The sequence below is a fragment of the Pollicipes pollicipes genome, unplaced genomic scaffold, assembly GCF_011947565.3.
Source record: "Pollicipes pollicipes isolate AB1234 unplaced genomic scaffold, Ppol_2.1 Scaffold_7261;HRSCAF=8764_pilon_pilon_pilon, whole genome shotgun sequence".
In the NCBI taxonomy this organism is placed as follows: Eukaryota; Metazoa; Arthropoda; class Thecostraca; order Pollicipedomorpha; family Pollicipedidae; genus Pollicipes; species Pollicipes pollicipes.
In genome coordinates, this window is record NW_023597054.1 from 2959909 (window position 1) to 2966870 (window position 6962).

The following is a 6962-nucleotide window of genomic DNA, read 5'->3' on the forward strand; positions in this document are numbered from 1 at the left end:
GGTCTTGAACAGAAATAGCCATATTGAACATCATTCGGTGCGGTTCACAGTCCTGGCCTTCATTAGGCCCATGCCATTCTAGTTTCTGAGCTACACACCCGCGAAGATGAGGAGAGTATTTCAGGGAGTGTGTCAAGGTTACCTTGGCAGTCATGACGTCACACTAACGCCATTCAAATCCTGCGATTCCATAAGCCACATGGCGATCAATGCCAATAAAAATAGGACGGTCGAGTCGTTCATGGCTGGGGCTCATGAACACGATTCCCAGACATGATGGTCATCAATTGGCCCCCAGCCAATGTTGTGCGTGGTACAATGACGTAATCAAACGATGGCGTATCGGGGAGCATATTTACTAGACGGAGAGTCGTGTTGTCTAGAACAGCATTTTGTACTTAAAAGTATACTAATAGTTATAAGTGAACTCATTTTATCATATCTCATGCTTACCTCAATATCGACAAGTGTGAAACATCCCTTATATGTCGGGCGATATGTTATGATATGAGACGGTCATTGTGTAGACAGCTATTCCCACGTTAAAAACAGCTTGCCACTGCTCGAATTCCGTTCCACCTGCTATCCGGTTCACTCAACACCTTATCCCGTCACCAGCTCTGCAGTTAACAGGCCCCTTGCCCACAACTGTTCCAGCTGGAGATGAATCAGCCCTGCCCATTGAAACGTCATCACCAGGTAGGAAAATGGCATTCCTCTTTTTCCTTTGGATGGAGCCAGACCGGGCTGACCAAATAGCGTTCATAATGGCTCGTTTATAAAGAAATTCTGCGGGAAAGTGAGCGCTTTGTGGCCTTGGCCCCATTACGTTTATAAACGGAAGACTTCTTCTGTATGTATCATGCATACGTCTAGCTTGATCGTTCGATAAGCTGAGCATAGGAGACAGCGGTTATAGGACGGAACCACGGGACACAAAGCTTTAGCTAAGAATAGAGACAAGCATACTCAAGCTTCACATGTCCTCAACGTTGAGTGATGATGTAACCAGATGGGGGTGCCGGTAGTGTAGTGGTTAGCGCGTCTGCGTTAACCACTGCACATCTGGGAAACCAGAGGTACTGGGTTCGAATCCCCACGGTGCCCGCCCTTCCTTTCGGGGTGAGAGGCAGGCAACGCCATATAGCCTCAGCAGCCGAGTGCGTCGTAAAGCCCCAATGACATGACATGATGTAACCAGATGATAATAGCATGTGAACCAGCACGTGGTAAGGCGCCTTGCCGGAAGGCGGACACGCTGGAGCATTGCTGGGACCTCAAATTTGCTGGCAGGTCTTAATGATGCACCCCACCACGTATCTGTCTCACCACGCCATAACCAACGGAACGTCATGTCCCTGATAAAATGCCTGCTACCCTTGAAGCGATAGAATAATTTAGTGCTATTTGCTGGTCGGAGGTTTCCATGTGTTCCTTGACGCTTGCATCACGCGGGGAGCCCGCACATGGCAACCCTTAGAGCCCGTCTTTTAGAGCCCGTCTTTTATCTATCATGTGAACATGCGGGACTCCAAAGAGTTTGGGAGGCGAAACACGTTTCGAAGTTGCTCTGCAGCATTTTCTGCGGATTAGCAGGCGTCTTTTTCTATACCTCATTCAAATGTCACGTCTATCTTGCGATGTTCACAGGAAGTCAATTTTACCATTATCAAAAATCCACACAGCTCTGGGAGGTATCTGGCAAAGATTCAGCAGACTTATTCGCAGCAATGCAAACCAACATAATTTCGCTTAGAAAAGGAACGCAACGTTTAATCAAAATTGCAAGTTCATAAACACAATTCAAAGGTCACGCACACTTCGGTGTTAACAAAGCATGCCAGTGAGGTAATCCAGGACAGGAAGTCTGATCTCATAACGCCGAAAAACCAGGAACTGAATGCATTTCTTATTTATGTCAAGTACAATATGTCTTCAAGGGCTGCGTTTCAACGGCTTGTCCCCTGCATAATCTCTTTTCTCTACATATGCAAGTAAAGCATCTCTGCTGAAAGCCTAAAAGTTCCCCTCTTGTGCGCTGTGAGCGATACCGGTATTGGACGGGCATGGATTGATGTCGCGGATTGTGGGCCGATCGCATGGATTGATGTCGCGGATCGCGGGCCAATCGCATGAATTGATGTCGCGGATCGTGAGCCGATCACATGGATTGATGCTGCGGATCATGGGCCTATCAAATGGATTGATGGCGCGGATCATGAGCGGATCGCATGTATCGATGTTGTGGATTGTGGGCCATCGCATGAATTGATGCTGCGAATCGTGGGCCGCTCGCATGGATTGATGCTTCCGATCGTGGACCAATCGCACGGATTGATGGGCCAGATTATGGGCCGACCGCATGGATTGATGTCGTGAATTGTGGGCCGATCGCATGGATTGATGCTGAGGATCATGGGCCGATCGCATGTAGATTGAAGCCGTCGTATGTGCAAATTCACGGCAACGCGTAAAGCCGCCAGTTCTATTCTGCAGGGGCGTGGTTTCCTGTTCAGCCGAGGGTTTGAGCCCCCTCCCTCACTTTGAGCTACAGCCCCCCATTTTAAGAAGAATGTGTGCCAAAGACGGGGAGAAGTCCGATTGTTGGTGTATTTACGGGGGAGAATGCGCCTTTTCACTGCTCAGCCCCCATTTCATTTTGAAAACCCACACATCTGTCCACTTGAATACGCACAGACAAGCGTAGATTCTCGACGATTGGTGAATTAGAAGGCAAGCTCTTGTCATTAGCTTCGCTGAATCTATTACTATTATCAGTTGCGCTGAAAAAACAAAACCGGTATTTTTGTTGCCTGTAGCGTTGACACTAGCGACATGATATCAGATGATATGCTAATAAGGTACTGTGTATTTCAAGTGAATATGTCCTAGCTGCTAACAGTCCTGGGGGTTTCGGACCCAACGTCCATGTAGCAACGCCTATGCATGGTAACATCTTATGAATTTATTTTCGTGTGCATCGAATGGTGATGGTACGCCCATCACTCCTCGGGCTTTGCGGTACACTTCCGATGGCCTTGGCTTTTCATGCTGTTTCTCATGCATATCGCGACAACAGCGGCACCACACAGGCCTCGCCTTAGGTCGCTGATCGCCCCGAAAGGCCAAACCGTGGTACGTTCCAATTACACGGCAATCCCTGCAGCCGTCTGTACCGCTGTGTGGAAGAAATGGCAACAGACATATCGACGCACGCTCGGGAATTAGTGCATTGGGCATTGTCAAAAGAAATGTGCACAGACGGTCGCACGCTCGGAAATAAGTGCTGTACAGATTGGCCGAGGACGTGGCTAAACTGAAGGGGTCAAATATGTTGGGGTCACATCGGATCGGATATCACCTAACTCCAGAATACTCATCTCTGTCATGGCTTCGGTCTCCCTACGTCAAGCAAGTCTTCCTCCTGTTGCGTTATATGCTAGATCCATTCCAGTAGGGACACCCGGGAGTTTTATTAAAAGTGACATTCTACAGCCTTGAGGTTTGTCACTGAGTTTGAAAAACATTATGCGGACCCGTTTTCCTGTGCATGCGTCCTGTTACAACACGTCCTGCGGCGCATAACAGGCTCTGGTGGCGAACAGGGCGGAGGCCTGACACAGAACCCGAGAGGCCGAGCAAGGTAAGAGATGCTATCAATAGGTGACCCTGCGTGTCCGTGTCATCTGTGCTGTGTGGCCCCTCTCAGCATCGGTCCATTGCACAACAGCTGGTTGACGGGCCATGACATTGATTGGGGAAAAGCTGCAGCGGTCGCCATCAGCACATTTCGGAGTGCTAAGGACTTACAGCCGAGCCAGGTCCATTACTCTCTTGTTGGGCTTTTCCCCACATCAGGTTTGTGAACCCCATACAGTCGCGAGCCCTCGCAGCCTGGTACCGCCTGTTTCCAGGTCCCTTTGCAGTTCTCGACAGCCAAGGCTGCTGGCATCATAGTTCCCCAAGTCGATCGCAACGGTGGACGCCATCAACGCTATGTGCAACATTCTAACTAGGCTCACCTCTGCAGTGTGCATGCCTGACATTTCTGCGCAACATTCTAGCTAGACTCAGCGAGATACCAAGAGTTACAGGCTGTAGTTCAATATGTGTTAGCCGACCACAATCACTGTCTAGAACACTTCTTTCGATTTACCAACCGCTCAGAAGTGTGCCTCTTTTTGCAAAACAAGTATGCGCGCGTAGAGTTTTGTTATTTGGTTCAGGGAAAGTCATAACTCCATCCATTCTTAAGTGGATATACCTAAAAAGTTGGAAAACGCTGCTCTGGACGGATTAACATTTACGGCGACACAAACAATGGAAATTCCACCATTACGTCAAGAGTTCGTGGGACGCTAATCCGTTCCAAATATCACCCTGAGAACTACACAGGTGGCATCTACAGCCCAGCTACCCCCTAGACACGCGAGTTAATGAAGTGGTCGAAGATATTCGCTCCGTCACATGGTCATCTTAGTCCGCCTGTTGACCGCAGCCCGGTACTAGCTCGGCAAGCCCACGCCGCTCGCTCCGTCACATGGTCATCTTAGTCCGCCTGTTGACCGCAGCCCGGTACTAGCTCGGCAAGCCCACGCCGCTCGCTCCGTCACATGGTCATCTTAGTCCGCCTGTTGACCGCAGCCCGGTACTAGCTCGGCGTACTGCTGCAGTGTGCATGCCTGACATTTCTGCGCAAGTACATCTGAGAATTGCTGCGGTGTACAGGACATCCCCATTGCCTTTGTCAGGAAAAACGGCATCTATGCATTTGGCACACTGGAAAATTCGGTTGGTTTGCATTGGTTGTAAGGATAACAACCCTGAAATGCTTTTAGATACTTTTAGACACTTCCTAGATGCTCTCAGATTCTTCGAGGCATTTCAAGACCGTTCGGCCGTGCAAATCGACAACACATCGCTGCATGCAAATTGCAGCAGTGTATCTGATGTTGGTTCTTGAGACCGGCTTTCAGCAGCACGAAAACACATAGGACTAAATTATTTTTAAGATTTTGCCAGAATTGGCAAAATTTAGGAATGAATGATGAGAGAGAAGGTATAGTTTGGCCAGATCGCAAATGTAATATTCCAGTCCCGATTAGAGTTTTGGACTTCTCCCACAAGTCGTATTCCACATTGACATACGCGATACCAACCTAGTGCTATATCAAGCTTTTGCCACTTTTAGCACCTAGAGGAATCTTGTGTCATAAGTTTTACATTTTCCCGCAGTTTTGGAGCTTGTTATCAGTACCGAGCTAAATAGCAAAGTTGTGGAGTTAGGGGAACATACATGGATGATGCGGGAGCGATGTGGGTCATATGGATAGTGTTCTATTTGTGTTTTCTTAGGCCTGCAAAGCACAGAGTGGAGACATTTCTAGAAAATGAAATGCTCTTGTGAGACAGAACCCTCTGTTTGCGCAGAAGGCATATGTGAAGCCAAATTGGCTGCACATGGACCTTCACAAATGCGAGTGCACTCCCAGATCGGGGGAAGTTTCCCGTGAAATGCTTCCCCGATCGAATACCTATCATTATATTCCCTGTGAGCAGTGTTTCCAAGCTCAGTTGCAGGTCTATGCTTTCATTCCAGATCTCAACTGTTTTCAGCTCAGACCCAACGAATTTGTGGCTTTGCATTTCGAGAGTTACTGGATAAAGTGTGAAGTGACAGGATGCTGGTCCTGGAAGTTTGTTCTCCCAACAGGTTATGTGCCCAACTCGTGAGCACACAGGACTTCCTAATGCATTCGGAATTCCTCCCCACATCCCCGTATCCCAGTATGGAGATTCAGATCTGCCAAAACGAGTCCAGCAGATAAAATGGACTCATTCCTTGGCAACGTGGGGTTCTTCCAAGTTCCACACCGTCCGCTGGCCGCGGCGATAGCATCTCGCAGGGAGCCAGTAGGTTGCATGTAAAACTACCTTCTTTTCATAACCTGCCTAGTTCAATGAAGGGGCGCCCGGCAGGCATCGACGACTCCAGGTCTGCTGTGGAGTCCCGCTACCTCCAGGGCACCAGGTACCGTTCGAATGCGCCTGGCGTTGGTGACGCCTCTGCCACATTGTAGATACCCATCGGCCTTTTTCGTCACAAGTGGAATGACTGGTTCATACACATTGCAAGTTTCCTGGTAGGCAAACTTTCCTGGTTTTACACAATGCCGCCGGAGACTGCCACAAACAAACATTAAAAAAGCGAGAGCCGAGTGAGTGAGTGGGCAGGGTCCAATCAGAAAGCGGGCCGTCGGGCGCGTCGCAGAGCTGACGCGCCACTGAAGCGCCGCTCAGTGCGGTCCGACCTCGTGCCGTCGCCCGCCGCCTGCCGCCCGCTGCTGAAGGTGCGCGCTCCGACCTCTCGCCGTCCGGCCGGCTGACGTCCCGTGCCGTGCTGGCCTGGGTGCATCGCGGTTGTAGCATTTGGTTGGGAGGGTGTATATTGTGCTGAAGTCGAAGCGTGGCCCACGGGGTAAGTCACGTCTCTGCGTGCAGATGCCTGCACGAAGTGTAACAGTGGCGTCAAGATGAACATTGGTAAGGTTCTGTTAGTCCCATAACAACATGGCATGTCTTATTTTAGTTAAAAAGTGCGTTGCCTTAATCTTTAAAATCAATATCACTTGTCTTCATAACGGAAATTTGTTTTGAATTAGAGAACCTGCGCAGGGTATGCATCAAAGGATTGCTGTATTTTTGCATCGAGTTTAAAACTGTTTTGGCCTGAATGATACCGGCATGAAAGCTTCCAATTCCAACAACCCATCTGAAACCTGAATGAAAGCCCTGGACATGGCCTTTCCGAAGAGAAGCGTGCCTGGTTAGAAACGCCACATTTTACACGAATGCTGTGCGGATAATACAGTACCTCGAACGACGCCATGCAACCATGCTCGAGAATGTTTGGCTCAGATTCACCGCAAGCTGCACAGCAGATTGTATCACATCGTGCAGAT